At 42.9% G+C, this 17,314-nt stretch overlaps 1 protein-coding gene across 1 annotated transcript in view; it reads right to left on the bottom strand.

Annotated features, from left to right (window-relative positions):
- MEGF10 (multiple EGF like domains 10) overlaps positions 1 to 10,011 on the bottom strand; it is a 114,708-nt gene extending 104,697 nt beyond the window's left edge. The window contains 1 exon segment of the mRNA XM_040415978.1: positions 9,789 to 10,011. The gene's annotated coding sequence lies outside the window, so the exon portion shown is untranslated.
- Between the last annotated feature and the right edge of the window lie 7,303 nt (positions 10,012 to 17,314).

Genomic DNA, 17,314 nt, shown 5'->3' with positions numbered 1-17,314 from the left:
GCAGCCGAATCGAATTTTTTAATACTTCCCTCATCTCTAGTCATCAATATCAGATCGGCGGGGGTCTGACTCCCCGCAACCCTGTGGATCATCAGTTTGATGGCATTGCGGCAATGGTGTGAGCGCTGCGTTCTCTTCAAAATTTATCTGCGTGTCGTGCAGCTTTTAGCAGCGGTGCAGTGTAATTACAAGTGGATAAGAAGAGCTGTTGTACTTACACTGCACCACCACCGCCAAAGGGTTCATACAAACACATATTCATTCAAAGTGCAGAAAACATTTGGAAATGTCAGCAAATTGTATGTTGCAAGTGTTCTCATATGTAATTATTCCCAAATATGAGCATATTTGGGAACAAGAATTGGCCTGCGAACTGCGGACAGCTATGACTGCTTCAAGTGCCTTTATCCAACACTGGAAATGGCCATTTTGGCATCTGGCACCCTTCCAAGCTCTTCCTCAGGATGAGGGATGCTGCATAGCAATACACAGACACCAGAATGGCGGTCCTAATGTTTTCTTGCTATAAGACACATTATCTTCGGTCATACGAATGAAGCCATGCTACTGGTATGAGTCTCTTTGGAGGCTTATGTTCTGAGCTCATAATCCAGAAATCCATAGCTCTTAAATAGTGTGTGTCTTGTCTCTACAAAATGTCATCAAAATGGGAATCACTGCACATCATTTGTTCTCACCCTCTTCTCATCAGCAACAGTAAAGCCTCATTCACAAAGTCAGTGTTTTGGTCAGTGATTTCCATCAGTGATTGTGAGCCAAAACCAGGAGTGGAGCCTCCACAGACATAAGGTATAAGGGAAAGATGTGCTCCTGTTCTGTGTTTAGAGCCGGACCGGGTTTTGGCTCAAAATCACTGATGGAAATCACTGACCGAACACTGATGTGTGGATGAGGCATAAGACTTTGTATATTTAGCAGTCTTCATGTTTAAAAGTTGATTTTGTTCAAAATGAACTCTGACAAAGCAACTTTAAGGTCCCTCAAACCATGTCCATACACGGTGTGGGGATTCGCTCTGGTATTTAGGATAAGCGGGTGCAGTACAGAGGCAAAATACAAGTTCGTAATTCAAACTTCAGTGTTTATTCACACATGATGCCAAAAACAAAACGTCACTTTTGCAGTGTTGGTGTTACTTCACACCCAAAGGCAAGTTAACATACCAAAAGTCACCTTGGTGGCAGTTCTGCCTCAGAAAGTTCAAACACAGGCTTTAGACGGCCTGTTCCCCTGACACACGGGTCTCCTCTCTCCAGCCCAGCACAGGCCTCAGATCCCAGCACACAGACCTCCTGAGCTCCACTGTCAGACGGAGGTAATCCTCTCCACATGGCAGTGCTGGCTGGTTATGCCTGGCAAAACCCGGCCTGGAACGTGGGAAGTAGTCACCCACCCAGCACTTTGACTACTCCCAGTAAGAGCCGTCCCGGATCAGCTATACAGCCATGCTAAGTACCAAGGTGTCAAACAGCAACTGCTGCTCACACGTAAAAAACGTCTCTTACTCCACCGAGGCCAGGAACCTCGGTGACACGTACCTATCATCCACAATGATTCCTTGTACCTTCTTACTACGGCTGCTTTTAAATCACGGTTTCATAGAAATCAAGACTAATTTACTGGTAAAGTGATCCGGATGGAGGAAGGATGATAGACGCTCCAATTATGAAATTCCATTATTTTGAAAAATGACATTTTTTTACAATTACATGCTAAGTAAATCTTATCCCACGATTTCCCTGTGTCAGTAGCTGGCAACATCTGAAAGTGATTTTCAGGAAAACATAAAATTTCTCGTGTACAGAAAGTTCAGGTTTCTCTATGGAGAATGTGGTGTCGGGTGTGACACGGTGGCAAAAAGGATATTGGGGCGAGTGCAGGTTGATCCAGGGATTTATTTCCTGGATACTTGGAGTTGGGAAGGAATTTTTCTTTTAATTTGGGCCAATTGGCATCCATTTCATAGGGGTTTATGGCCTTCTTCTGGATCAACACGGTAGTATTATAGGTTGGACTTGATGGGACTGTGTCTTTTTTTGTAATCTTATCCAGTACGTTACTATGTAACTTGCATTTCAACGTCATTTAGAAGATTCAGTAAGTTTTTTTCATTCTCTACAATTTCAGATGTTAAACAACTGACCTGTGTTCCTTGCATTGTGCTCTTCCCTATTTCTGCAATTGACCAAATGGATCCAGTAAGAGAAAGAGATCTGACAGGTGCATACTATTTAAAGTTTTCACTTCTGAGCTTGAAATAATCATTCGTTCTCGCCATTATACGAATGCTAAATGATCACTGTTCTGTGATATGATTCTCTGATGCCAGTGGCTCTTATATAACATCCTCATCAATTTCTATGTGAGTAGGTTAGGTAAAAACCATTATGTTCATCAAATCACATTTCATATTGAAAAACTAATTTACGTGATCAATGATCAGCAACACCATTGTGCCCATTCAAATGTTTATAGTGAGTTCAATTTATTTCCTCAGTGGCTCTATAAAAAGTGTTCATTTATGTATGAATGAATACTAAAGCTATTATAATACATGCACAATTGATGTTCCGTTTCTGATGTTCATGGCGTACTATATATTAAGTCTGTTTGTTATTTATACTATGCTGGTGAGGCTATCTAATCCTATCTTCATAATCACAAGAGAATGTAAGCAGGGTTCTTTAGCTTTGTGTGGAGCACGATTTCTCTACATAATGGTTTAGACTATGAGTAAAATGTATGTGTACATTTATGCATCTCCTAATCAGCTGTGTACATGAAGCAGAGGGGGGCTCTCATGAAAGAAACCGAAGACCTTTGCTGCTGACTGATGCCTTCATAACCTTCAGTAATGGAAAATGTGGGATCAGCGCTCGTTGGTTGTCACACATCTCCAATCCTTTGTAGGACACCGCAGACAACACATTACAGAAGGCTGGTGCTCGCTACAGTGACCTCAAGTAGCCACACCAGTCCGTGTTTACTTACCTATTTCAGTTGTGCTTGCATAGGCGTAACCAGGGATGCCCAACCTGCGGCCCTCCAGCTGTTGCAAAACTACAATTCCCAGCATGCCTGCACAGCCTACAGCTATTAGGGCATGCTAGGAGTTGTAGTTTTGCAACAGCTGGATGGCCACAGGTTGAGCATCCCTGGGCTAAACTATATGAGCTAGTTTTTAGGCTACAGTCAGAGGGTTGGTTTAGCTTGAAGACATTGCTCAGCTGACTTTGGATTCCAGATCCTAGTTCCTAGGATGTCTGTTTTACACTAAATGTACTCTGACAACTTTTCTTGCACATAACACAGTTCAACCAGAACAGTAGACCCCCCCCCCCCCCCCCAAGACCCCTAAGCTTATTTTTCTCCAATATATAGTAATATTAAATCACATAGGACAGGAGGATGACATGAACAGTTGATGCTGTGATTGTGGCGGTCTGGATTTCATACTAAAGGGGTGGGTCAACATGAGTTGTAGTATTCAGGTTTTTAATTTAGAGTCAAATTGTTAGAGCTTGTAGCCAAGTCACCATATGGAAAAGGAGGATCTTTTTGTCCCCGAGTGGTATGTGCGGCTCCACCGTTCACGAAAGGTGGAAGGAATCAGGTGGACACAGTTCTAAATCCAACAAACGGACCACTGCAGTTTTGCAGTTTTTGAGCAAAGGCAGGATGGGTCCAGCACAAAGAGTGTTAAACTTACTTATACAGTATATTCCAATTCCATGAACTAGCCACTTGAGTACCCTTTTAAGGGCCATCAGTTTTTTATGATATTGATGGCATATGCTTGGGATAGACCACAAATATCAAAATCCTGGAAAACCCCATTTAAAGGTATGTTATATTGTTACCTAAGAGGACCCCTCTTATTTGGACGATGCTGAGTCAATAACGAGCACCGATAAAAAATATATAAGTTGATTGGTGCTCATTTAAAGTACCTTTCTCATAGCTCACTGCAAAGTGAAGGACGCTGCCAGAAAGAAGATCATCATTTTCTCAATTAACTGCTATGGGACTCCCAAAAATAGCCAAGCAAGCATGCGACCATCCCTCCATTCACAACTATGGGAGGTCCCATAGCGGTAAACAGAGAAAGCTGTGCATGTTCTTGATATAGGGGCGAGTCCCAGAGGTGGGACGTGCACCTACTGGACATTTAAAGGGTAACTGTCATGTTTTCATTTAAAAAAAAAAACAATTTTAGCATATGTTACTGCTGCAGGAGCATCATGCATAAAGCAATCTTTAGTTTCTTCACATACCACTGTTTTCCTTGAGTTTTTCCCTTAGTTATGGCTGTTTAAACATTTACAATATGAGGATCTTCTCAAGATGGCTCCTCTGACAGTTCTCTGAGGCCAAAACTGTCTTCCCTCACTTCCCATACACACTTGCTGTAGCCAGCAGCTCCCTGCCAGCCAATCAGATTGGATTACTGAGAGACACGCCTCCTCACTATGAAGCCTAATGCAGCCATGCAGTGTGAAGGACCGCCCCTCTGTCTTCCTATCTTCTTAGCCAGAGACAGAAAAGCCATAGCAACTGTCTTTTAAGGGAGCAGTGGAAAGGGACAGAGGACATTAATGAAAGCTGTTATTATAAGTTAATAAACTAGCAAATAAGGCCTCTTTCACACTTGCGTTGTCCGGATCCGGCGTGTACTCCACTTGCCGGAATTACACGCCGGATCCGGAAAAACGCAAGTGTACTGAAAGCATTTGAAGACGGAACCGTCTTCCAAATGCGTTCAGTGTTACTATGGCACCCAGGACGCTATTAAAGTCCTGGTTGCCATAGTAGGAGCGGGGAGCGGGGGAGCAGTATACTTACAGTCCGTGCGGCTCCCGGGGCGCTCCAGAGTGACGTCAGAGCGCCCCATGCGCATGGATGACGTGATCCATGTGATCACATGATCCATGCGCTTGGGGCGCCCTGACGTCACTCTGGAGCGCCCGGGGAGCCGCACGGACGGTAAGTATGCTGCTCCCCCGCTCCCCGCTACACTTTACCATGGCTGCCAGGACTTTAGCGTCTTGGCAGCCATGGTAACCACTCTTAAAAAGCTAAATGTCGGCTCCGGCAATGCGCCGAAACGACGTTTAGCTTAAGGCCGGATCCGGATCAATGCCTTTCAATGGGCATTAATTCCGGATCCGGCCTTGCGGCAAGTGTTCCGGATTTTTGGCCGGAGCAAAAAGCGCAGCATGCTGCGGTACTTTCTCCGGCCAAAAAACGTTCCGTTCCGGAACTGAAGACATCCTGATGCATCCTGATGCATCCTGAACGGATTTCTCTCCATTCAGAATGCATTAGGATAATCCTGATCAGGATTCTTCCGGCATAGAGCCCCGACGACGGAACTCTATGCCGGAAGACAAGAACGCAAGTGTGAAAGAGCCCTAAAATAAAAATATGACAGTTACCCATTAAGTTATATCCTATCGATATGCCATAAATGTCCAAATGGGACAACCCCTTTAAGAGCTGCATAATCCGATTACAAGAAAACAGTACTGTATATAAGATTCTCATGATCAATTCTCTTTTTACTCTGGAAAAACCAATTCAGCTATACAGTAGGCGTAGACAGAGGAAAGGGCCCCCTTCTAGTTCTTCTTTATGTTGAAACAACCCTCAGTCTTGGAACAGGATAACCTAAAGCATGTCCTCCACTTATCCTCACTGCTTCTCCATTTCCTTGTTTTCTAAAATTGTGGTGCCTCCAGGGAAGAGCATCCACCAACTGGCATGGGGAAGAGCCAAGCACTTCTAACTCGACTCAATCCAGAGGACAACATGAAAGTGTTATCTGCTACTGGTGCTAAACAGAATTTATATGAAATAATACAGTATTACAGACGAGCAATAATTCACATCATAAACATCAAATAAACACATAATAAACATAAACACATAAAAATCACATTTCTATATTAACATACACATGCTAGCCATATATATCTATATAATGAGATTTGCTTCAAACCCCAAACACACATGCCAAAAACAAAGTAGAAGGCATTCTGTGACAGTTCCCAGACATCAGAGTAAGCAAATTTAGCCACAAAGCACCGCTCCCTGTCAACTGCAAATTACTTACAGCAGTTAAAATGGAAGCCATCAAATGAACATATCCCCATGGAAAATAAGATCAATGATTGGCATACAGTAGTAACATAATTTTGCAGCAGTTGCCATGGGTGCATATTCCCTCAAAGCTGGATAAACCAGAACAAAAAGGATGCCATCGGAAGTTATTTATTGAGTTAGCCTCTTCACAGAATTAAGCCACGCAGCAGGATCATCATGGGACCAGCTTCTGTAGCCCATGCCATGGGAAGCTACATGCGGTAAATGCAATATTACATGACCTACATTTATATCATAGGTGGTCAAGTAATAGGTGGTTCCATTAAGTACACTAGGATGCTTCTATTGTCTCTCCACTCTGACTTGATAGAGGGAGGTCCAAAGGAGGGGAACTCTCTATGACATCTATATACCTAATAGGGCATATAGGATAGTGTCCATAAGGTATGATCTGGGTGAATTATGGAAATGTGAATGTGAAGGCCCTTGACTTTTTTAGCTGGATGTTGTTTGGATTCTTTGCTGTCTCACTAGCCTAGGAAGAGTTTGCAGCGCACTCCAGAGTATTAGTGTCTCTTTAAAAAATGATCGGTTGGGGTGCCTGGAGGACCCCAACTAATCAGATACCGATGACCTATCCTGAGCACAGGTCATCAATATTGTACTCTCAGAAAACCCCTTTAATGGTTAAACATGTCTACAGCTGGCTTCTTAAAACTGTACTTTCTAAATAGGACACTGGCGTGCATAACCTAATCATACAGTATGTGGGTACAGTATTTCATTACCAAGCGTCATTACATGATTATGTTCTGTGCCAATGAAATGACCACAGTGATAGAAGACCATGGACTTTGGGCTTGTTTACTTCCTCTCCAGCATGGACATGGTCACCGGCTCTACAGCAGACTATGACTGGCTTTAACGGTAACGGGTCCACGATAGACACACCACTGCTGAAGCCTGTGGTTGGCCACAGTGACCATGGCCATGCCCAGGAGGAAGTAAACAAGCCGGGGACCAGAAGATGGACATGTGGAAGCCAGCCAATAGTGGAGGCAGGCTGCAGGCATCAGTTAAACGTTAGATATTCCTGGACAAACACTTTAAGGTTTGCAGCAAGTTGTGAGACTGCAGGACAAAAAATGTTCTCACAGCATCTTTGCAAATTTGGAGAGTCCTTGGTAAAAATAAAATAGTTCAGGGTAGGTTAACATATGAATTCAGAAATCCATTCGCCTGATCCAGCAAAGTAATAGGCTACCAGATTTCACCATATCCGGCAGAGCCGGATACAGCCGTTCACTACCAGATCCCCATTGACTATTATGGGATGTGGAGGGGGATCCAGCCAAGTTTTGGCAAAATGCCAGCATTTATGCTGGATAGCAGCAAGATCCCTGTTGGGTCCCATTGTAGTCAATGGGATCCAGCAGTGTCCTGTGTGTCTAGTAATGCCAAATCCGGTGAACTCCGGCAGGCTGTTCCTCTGCTGAAACAACCTGCCATATTTCAGAATGCTACAGTGAACGTAGCCTAAACTGGGTATTGTGATTTGCTGCGCAGATTTGCAGTAGTGTATTTCCATAACTGACCCTTACTGAGTTCGGCTACTAAAATATAATTTTTTTTTATTTAGTACCTACCAGTCATCTACTATTGTTCTGATTAGAAAACTAGCGAGGCCTAATGCCTTTTACACCTGCTTCCACACAGCGGGTGTTTCTAATTCACTTTCCATGCCTTGCTCAAAACACATCATGTTTTTGCCAAAAAAAAAAAAGTGTTTCCACAGCTTACTGGGCAGGCAGTGGGCTGTGGCTGGAGTGTTGTGCTCCGGTGACGGAATCTACAGCTGTCGTCCAGCAGGTGACAACACAAACAAGTCAAGATGCTCCATCTCACATGGACAGTATCCTTGTATAGTATCTCGCATGGACAGTATCCCGCTGTAGTATCTCACATGGACAGTATCCTTATATAGTATCTCGCATGGACAGCATCCTTGTATAGTATCTCACATGGACATTATCCTTGTGTAGTATCTCACATGGACAGTATCCTTGTGTAGTATCTCACATGGACAGTATCCTTGTATGGTATCCCACATGGACAGTATCCTTGTGTAGTATCTCACATGGACAGTATCCTTGTATGGTATCCCACATGGACAGTATCCCTGTGTAGTATCTGACATGAACAGTATCCTTGTGTAGTATCTGACATGGACAGTATCCTTGTGTAGTATCTCACATGGACAGTATCCTTGTGTAGTATCTTACATGGACAGTATCCTTGTGTAGTACGGTATCTCACATGGACAGTATCCTTGTATAGTATCTCGCATGGACAGTATCCTTGTATGGTATCCCACATGGACAGTATCCTTGTGTAGTATCCCACATGGACAGTATCCTTCAGTTATAGGATGGGCTGTAGAAACAGAAATCATAAACTGTGTTCTATCAATGCATCAAGTTTTCAGAAAATGAATCACTCTCATCCTCCTACTAGTACTATTTACAGCCTTTGTGTGCTGCTGCCTTTTTGTGGTACACTTTTTCTTAAAGAGTTCTCCCGACCTGCATACCCTCTATGTAAACAGAATGCCCTTAGTCACCTACATCTGCTCTTGGGAACGGGTTACAGGTAGATATTATCAATGCAAACAATGGAGGATTTATTATTATTATTATTATGTATGTCTTTAACTTTTAGCTTAACACCAGACCAGGCAGAAGATGTGCCAGATGTATCATAGACACTATTCTATTTCTTACACCACCTCTTGGTTCGCATAATTTAGACTACTATTTCACTCCAAAATGTTGGCGCAATTTGGGTCATTTAAAGCCACGCCTCTTTCTTAACCACGCCGCTTTTCCTAGACATTTATAAAAACTTTCTAGCAAGGTGCAAAACATTTGTAAAACATATACTAACTCTGGCATTTACGTATGTATGAATGTACAAAAACAAATCAGATTATAAAATTGCAACGCTGGAGAAAAAGAAACGCGGCCTCTTTGGTGAACCTCGTGGTTTAACTACAGTCAGCGATGAAGTTGTTGTGTGATGCAATCACTAAATACTTTGTGCGATGGGTGGGGGGGGGGGGGTGTTTAAATTAAACGAAACTGTCCAGAGTATAGATCTGTAATAAGAGTTATGGCAGATCGCTGACGGTAGTGTCATTTATCACTTTTACAACAATCAATGCATCATGTTAGCAGAAGATATATGTCAGCAGGAACCGAGGCTGCCCCCTATAACATCACTGGTTAGATTTTGCATATGGTGAACATGAACTCATGAGCAACATACACAAGGGTTTTATTTGTGCAAAAGTTTGGCTTTGCATTAAAAAAAAAGTGATATACTGTATATATTATATTACAGGCAAGCACATTGACCCATGGATTTGCCAAATGATCATTCTGCCATCTCATATGATACAATGGGTGTATCAAACTGGTGATTATAAAAGTGTACAACAAACACGCCTACTCAATTTGCCCCATTTCTCCTAATAGTGGATTGATTTAGATGCCCCAAGTTGAAGGTATTAAATTTGCTCAATAGTAAGTGAAAAGTTATCACATAAGTGAGAGAAGTGGGGGAATGAAGCTTATCCCAGCATGCAGAGTATAGTTCAATGTTCTTACCTCAGTTACTGACTGGGATGCTAGCCCTCAAACTTCTCTGGATCATTGAGATCCTCCTGGAACTTTTGGAATTTTCATGAACTCTTTACCATAAGAACAAAAATAAGTAAAAGATGAAATATGAAGCCACAAGATGAAAGTTCTGGAGAGGGAAAGCTCCCGCTGGTCCTAAGATGTGAAGATCTGTGTACTGGGAAGCAGCCTCCAGACCTCAGTGCATTGCTCAGAGCTCAGTGCCTGTTGTCACTGTTCTTCACAATCCCATTCAGAGAGGCTGTGGGGTTGAGGAGGGGGGCGGGAAGGACAGGCAGTATTCACAGGCTGCTTCATATAGACCTATTGTTGTATCTGCTGAGAAAAGTACCAAAGGGTTTTCCTTGGAGTTTCAGGGCTCCATCATAGTTTCTAAAAAGCAGACCAATAAGAAATGCTGCAGTCATGGAAAATTATGTAGCTCGGCTAAATTGGTTATTCACAATTAATCTTTTGTAGTGGGCTATGGAGCTTTTTTCATGTTTTCCAAGTTTACATTTACTGAAAGAATTTGATAGAACTCTCTCCCTCTCTCTCTCTCTCTCTCTCTCTTTATGTATCGTTATGCAGTTCATGTAAAAATGACATCATCAAGTTTAAACATAATACAGATTATCATAGATTTTGGAAATAGAGTTAAAGGAGTTGTCTCACTTCAGAAAATGGCATTTATCATGTAGATAAGTTAATAGAAGGCACTTACTAATGTGATTGTCCATATTGCCTCCCTTGCTGCCTAGATTCATTTTTCCATCATATTATACACTTCTCATATCCGGGGGTTATGGCCAACGCTGCAGTGCAGATATGAGGTGGCCAGGATATGAGGTGGCCAGCTACTCCCACAGACCCCGGCCACTGGCTGGCACTTTTTCCTATACTGTGCAAACACGACCACCACTGCTGGATTACAGGGTGGTCGTAACCCCTGGAAATGAGCCGTGTATAATGTGATGGAAAAAGGAATCTAGCCAGCAAAGGAAGCAATATGGACAATCACAATACATTAGTAAGTGCCTTGTATTAACGTCCTCTACATGATAAATGCCATTTCCTGAAGGAGACAACACCTTTAAAGATAGTATGTGTATTGCTCCAATTCAGCTATATAACTTCTGCCCTAAATGCTGTTCTCGATTGGCCATGACTTTTCTATGGGGACATGGCATGTTTGGGTTATTATGAGCAATAAATACTCCAATGAAACAGATATATCAATTATTGCTGGGGCATTTCTAGCAAGGTGAAGCATTGCTACAATAGTGCACCCCCCATTAATACACTATGGGGGTAATTTATGAAGAAATATACGCCACTTTTTGGCGTATTTTAGGCGCAGATTTTGTTGCAAAGGGGTTTTGCGGCAAAATTTGTGCCTTTTCCCTGCTCACACCACTTTTCTGAGGTGGTGGAAGAGGGTGGGCCAGCCAACCTGTCTCATTTACAATTTTCTACGCCACTTTACGGAGTGGAAAAAGGTCTTAAACTATGCCAGCAAGGTGCATCTGCTGGCAGCGCAGGGCTATGAAATCGCCAGTCTTAATAAATGACCCCCATGAGCATAAGAATTACACTGATGGCACTATACATTGATCTGCCTAATATTGCGTAGAGCTTTAACCCATTGAGCTTTAAAGAGGACCTTTCACTGATCCTGACATTGTGAACTAAGTATACAGACATGGAGAGCGGCGCCCGGGGATCTCACTGCACTTACTATTATCCCTGGGTGCCGCTCCGTTCTCCCGCTATGCCCTCCGGTATTTTTCGGTCACTAAGTTATAGTAGGCAGAGATTTCAGTCCCTAAGTTATGGTAGGCGGAGTCTGCCCTTGTTCTGCTCTAGCGCTGGCCAATCGCAGCGCAGAGCTCACAGCCTGGGAGGTTATTTTCTCCCAGGCTGTGAGCTCTGCAATGCGATTGGCCAGCACTACAGAAGAACAAGGGCAGACTCCGCCTACCATAACTTAGTGAACGGAGATACCGGAGGGCATAGCAGGAGAACGGAGCGGTGCCCAAGGATAATAGTAAGTGCAGTGAGATCCCCGGGTGCCGCTCTACATATCTGTATACTTAGTTCATAGTGTAATAATCGGTGAAAGGTCCTCTTTACTTCATAAGATGTCTGAAGGTGTCCATTAGCATCTGGCACCAAGAGTTTTTTTGCATCAACACCCTTTAAAATAAACATTGATGAAAGTAACTGTAATCTTGCTCATATCTTCCGTTCTGGGCTGTGGTCACATGACCATGTGCCTCTATCTCATTTCCTGTGATGTTATCTCCATGGGTTGGTCAGTGATAGTCGAGTGTCTATGTAACTAGCTGGGTGGGAGGAGCTATAAAGTAGCAAGTCATTGTTAGGGGCGGTGCCGGAGCTGTGGCAGAGATAGGAGAAGTGCATCATGGGTTTGGTTGGATACAGGAACAGGAAGAGCTACATACAGGATGGAAAGAAACCAGAGGGATTTGTTTACATGGCGAAAACGGGTCAGGAGAGTCCAAATTGAAAAAAAACATGGGGAAGATAAGTTAAGCAACTTAATGAGCATATCTGTTAGACACCTTAGTAATCTCAGAAAACCCTTTTAAGTCCTGTAAATCATTAGGTGGGGCATCTATGGATTGGACTTCCAGCACATCCCAAAGGTAATAGATTGGACTGAGATCTAGGGAATTTGGAAACCAAGACAATACCTTGTCATGTTCTTCAAACCATTTTTGATCATTTTTTTCAGTGACCCTTTGTGTTCCGTGCCACCTCCTTACTTGTTATTTGTCTTCCGGGGCTGTGTCTGATGATGCAGCCCCAGAGGCACACACTGCTAGAGGCCAATCTCTGGATGGTGCTGGAGGCTCCTCTGGCACCTGGGAGATTTGCCAACTTTTTCTGGACGTTCTGGGAGAGTTGGCAAGATGGTGTGTGGTTATAAATTATATAGATCTTGCATACAGTTTGTTAATCTACCTTTTCCCTCATGTCTCCTCTGCCTCTTTCCTCTGCCAATCCCTTTACTGACTCCCCATTGCCCAGCCCATTCAGTTCAAAATATTAACAACTACATATAAGGCCGGCTACAATCTGCCTCTTCCTTACATCTCTGACCTTCTTTTCCTGATACATCCCTTGTAATATCCGACCCTCACAAGACCTCCCCTTTTGCTCTCCGCTCGTCTATTCCTCACACAATCGTCAACAGGATTTCTTACATGCATGCCCCCTACTCTGGAACTCACTACCCCAGCACATCAGACTCTCCCCAAGATCCAAACCTTCAAAGGCAACCTAAAAACCCTTCTTTTCAGGAAATCCTACTATCTACAATAAGCATGCTGCCACCACACAGCCAGATGAGCATCTTTCATCCTCACCTACTGTTTCCTTCCTCTTCCCTTGTAGCTTTTAAGCCCTTGCGGGCAAGTCATCTCTCCCCCTGTACCAGTCTGCTAATAAGTTCATGCTTATTGTACTTGTATTTATGCTCATTTTGTTTTATATTATGTATGTATATCCCCTTTTAGATGCGCAGCACTGTGGAATTAATGGAACTTGAAAATTATTATTATTATTATTATTATTATTATTATTAATAATAATAATAATAATAATAATACACATGTAGGACATTTAAGTGAACATATTTTCAATTCCCCTATAATACTATATGTATTGGCCTTTTCTTTGAGATGACACCCGTCTAGAAGGCTATTTTTAAAGCAATTTTTCAGTGATTGTCTCAAAGATTTTCCACAGTATACAGTACAGACCAAAAGTTTGGACACACCTTCTCATTTAAAGAGTTTTCTTTATTTTCATGACTATGAAGGCATCAAAACTATGAATTAACACATGTGGAATTATATACACAACAAACAAGTGTGAAACAACTGAAAATATGTCATATTCTAGGTTCTTCAAAGTAGCCACCTTTTGCTTTGATTACTGCTTTGCACACTCTTGGCATTCTCTTGATGAGCTTCAAGAGGTAGTCCCCTGAAATGGTCTTCCAACAGTCTTGAAGGAGTTCCCAGAGATGCTTAGCACTTGTTAGCCCTTTTGCCTTCACTCTGCGGTCCAGCTCACCCCAAACCATCTCGATTGGGTTCAGGTCCGGTGACTGTGGAGGCCAGGTCATCTGGCGCAGCACCCCATCACTCTCCTTCATGGTCAAATAGCCCTTACTTTCAAAGTTTTCCCAATTTTTCGGCTGACTGACTGACCTTCATTTCTTAAAGTAATGATGGCCACTCGTTTTTCTTTACTTAGCTGCTTTTTTCTTGCCATAATACAAATTCTAACAGTCTATTCAGTAGGACTATCAGCTGTGTATCCACCTGACTTCTCCTCAACGCCACTGATGGTCCCAACCCCATTTATAAGACAAGAAATCCCACTTATTAAACCTGACAGGGCACACCTGTGAAGTGAAAACCATTTCAGTGGACTACCTCTTGAAGCTCATCAAGAGAATGCCAAGAGTGTGCAAAGCAGTAATCAAAGCAAAAGGTGGCTATTTTGAAGAACCTAGAATATGACATATTTTCTGTTGTTTCACACTTGTTTGTTATGTATATAATTCCACATGTGTTAATTCATAGTTTTGATGCCTTCATAGTAATGAAAATAAAGAAAACTCTTTGAATGAGAAGGTGTGTCCAAACTTTTGGTCTATACTGTATGTAATGGCTAGGAGGAAATAATTCATAATGGTTTACAACCAACAGCAAATAAAGCCTTCATATTCCCAGTCTGAAGCCTGGAGTGACAGCCACCGAATATATCTTTGGCTGACAGCTGACACTAGAGCTACTCCTGACCAAACACTTACCGGTAGGTGGTCCCATGATTTGGTTGTTTAGCTGCTGTTGGAAAGTCTATAGTGTTAGGACAGAAGAAGAAGATCATCCCATCCATACTGTTGATGCCACAGATTAATAATCAGACCATCAACATAGATACTATCATTAGTTGTGGAGATCAGGTTCAGGCAGTTACAGATAAAATGGTACAGACCACAGGTAGGCCAGTTAAGCTGGTTATACACATAGGATTGCTGTCTGCAGAACGCTCGTTCGGTTGACAACTTTTCCTCTTGACCACCTCCATACACATGCTTGCTCAGCTTAGATGTGTCCTCAGTAGGCAATGGAAAATAAAGGTCCCTTTGCATGGGACAACAATCTAGCAGATTGTTGGGAAGGAAAGCTTTCTTCCCGACAATAAGCTGATCGCTAGCGGAGAAGACTGATGCATTTACATGTACCGATCTCCTCTAACTCCTCCTCCAGTATGAGGAGGAGCGATCGCTAATGTAATGCAGTGTTTAAACAGCACGATCTGCCACTGGGAAGCAATGATCTTTTGTGCTGCACAAAAAATACAATTACCCGATGAATGAGCATTTCGCTATTTCATGGGGTAATCGGCGGTGTATTTACACTGCCAGATCACGCTGGTTAGAGATGATCTGTTCAATTGTCAGCCCGTTTAAAGGGATGTTTAGCTGTTGCTGGACTGCGGTGGCTTATCTCACTTGAAAACAAATAGCTCAAACATGATCACAGGGTGTTCAAATACTTCTGTTCCTCACTGTATGTGTGTGTGTATGTATGAATGTATGTTCCGCGATCACTCAAAAACCTAACCATCGATACCAACAAAACTTGGTATACACATCCCTTGCTACCTACAAAGAAATCTTGTGGGGGTCTCAGCTCTCTAGGACGTACCGTTCCTGAGATATTCCCAAAAAATGACCTGCATTATCCAATACAAGCCTGCAAGACTTTCTCTTCAAATCCCAACTGCTATACACACAGCTTTAGAGTCCATTGACACGTCCGTGGTGTATTGCGGATCCGCAAATTGCAGATCCGCAATACACCCGGCCGGCACCCCCCATAGAACTGCCTATTCTTGTCCGCAATTGACAAGAATAGGACATGTTCTATTTTTTTGCGGAGCCTCGGCCCAGAAGTTCGGGGCCGCGCTCCAGAAATGCAGATGCAGAGAGCACATAGTGTGCTCTCCGCACCCATTCCTGCCCCATTGAGAATGAATGGGTCCGCACGCGTTCCCAATATTGCGAAACGGATGCGGACCCATTTGCGGACGTGTGAATGGACCCTAACTCCATGTTTCCATAACAACCCAGCCATTTTTCTTCACTGCTGTAGGTCAGCTTTGGGCTAGGGCTACAGGACGACAATAAGTCGCACGACACATAGGGCACAACTACGCTGCTACATGCATCCATCGCAGTGCGACACCATAGCCTATCATTATAAAAATTGTTGAGACAAAATGTTGCGCGACACATGTCGTCGTGTAGCCCTAGCATTAAAAGGGCAGGGTCACTGTTAAAGGGGCGGACACTGTGGAGGTCACTGTTAAGAGGATGGGCTGCTATGGAGGTCCCATTTTAAAGTGGTGGAGCACTGTGGGGGATTCAGTGATCGGGCAGGGTGCTGTAGAGGTCGCTGTTATGGGGGATGCTGTCGATATCTTTTAACGACACACACAAACATTAAATGAAACACTTCTGCTAGTGTTTTAATAAAGTATGAGTATTACATTTTAGTAAAAGCCTTTATATTGTAACTCTACAGATGAATATTCCTTATCATATACTTTGACTCCGCTCCCGCTAATATTACTATATAGAACTTTATAATAGATATACAGATGGGAACATGAGCCCCTTGAGGATGGTATCCCTCAGTATCTGCTGGTTGCTTCATATGCCGATTTCCCAGTGATGTAAGCATGAAGTAGGAGCGATTACCCAGCTGAGTAAATGATGGAGGAGCAGTAATGTGTAGGAATATATAGTGTTGTCCTATCATTTATTACGTAGGAGGAGGGACATTTACCTTCGTATCTGAACCACTTATCATCCTGATGACAACAGCTATTAATCATACCACCGTCCATGATATTCTATAACCGCTTCTAGACCTTATGTAAGGCCTAACAGTAACACGGAAATCCACATACAGTGACGGATACATTGTTGTACTGCAACATACAGATCACTTCTTAGCTATGGGCTTATGAAACCACAATTTAAAGGGGTTTTCTAACACAACAAAAGTTTATGGCAGTGGGTTCAGGAAGGGCTTAGTACCATAAATGAACAGATGCCCACCCGCACCGATTCCTTACCAAGTTCTGCGAATCAACGCTTCAGCTTATATTAAAAAAGTGGTGCCTTCATTAGATAACCCTAAGTAATAAGTATTAGAATATTAGTATAACATCATTTCATGTGTCATATGTCGCTTTGTGTGACTGGTGTTTAGAAATCATTGGGTTTAGCAGCCATTAATTGACAGATAAGACTTAAAGCCTCTTTCACACGGGCGTCATGGTTTTGGGCCAGATAAGATGCGGGTGCATCGTGGGAAAATGTGCGATTTTTCAGCGCGAGTGCAAAACATTGTATTGCGTTTTGCACGCGCGTGAGAAAAATCGGCATGTTTGGTACCCAACCA

Source organism: Bufo bufo, chromosome 2 (assembly GCF_905171765.1).
Source record: "Bufo bufo chromosome 2, aBufBuf1.1, whole genome shotgun sequence".
Lineage (NCBI taxonomy): Eukaryota > Metazoa > Chordata > Amphibia > Anura > Bufonidae > Bufo > Bufo bufo.
This window is presented reverse-complemented; position numbering and strand designations above follow the sequence as displayed.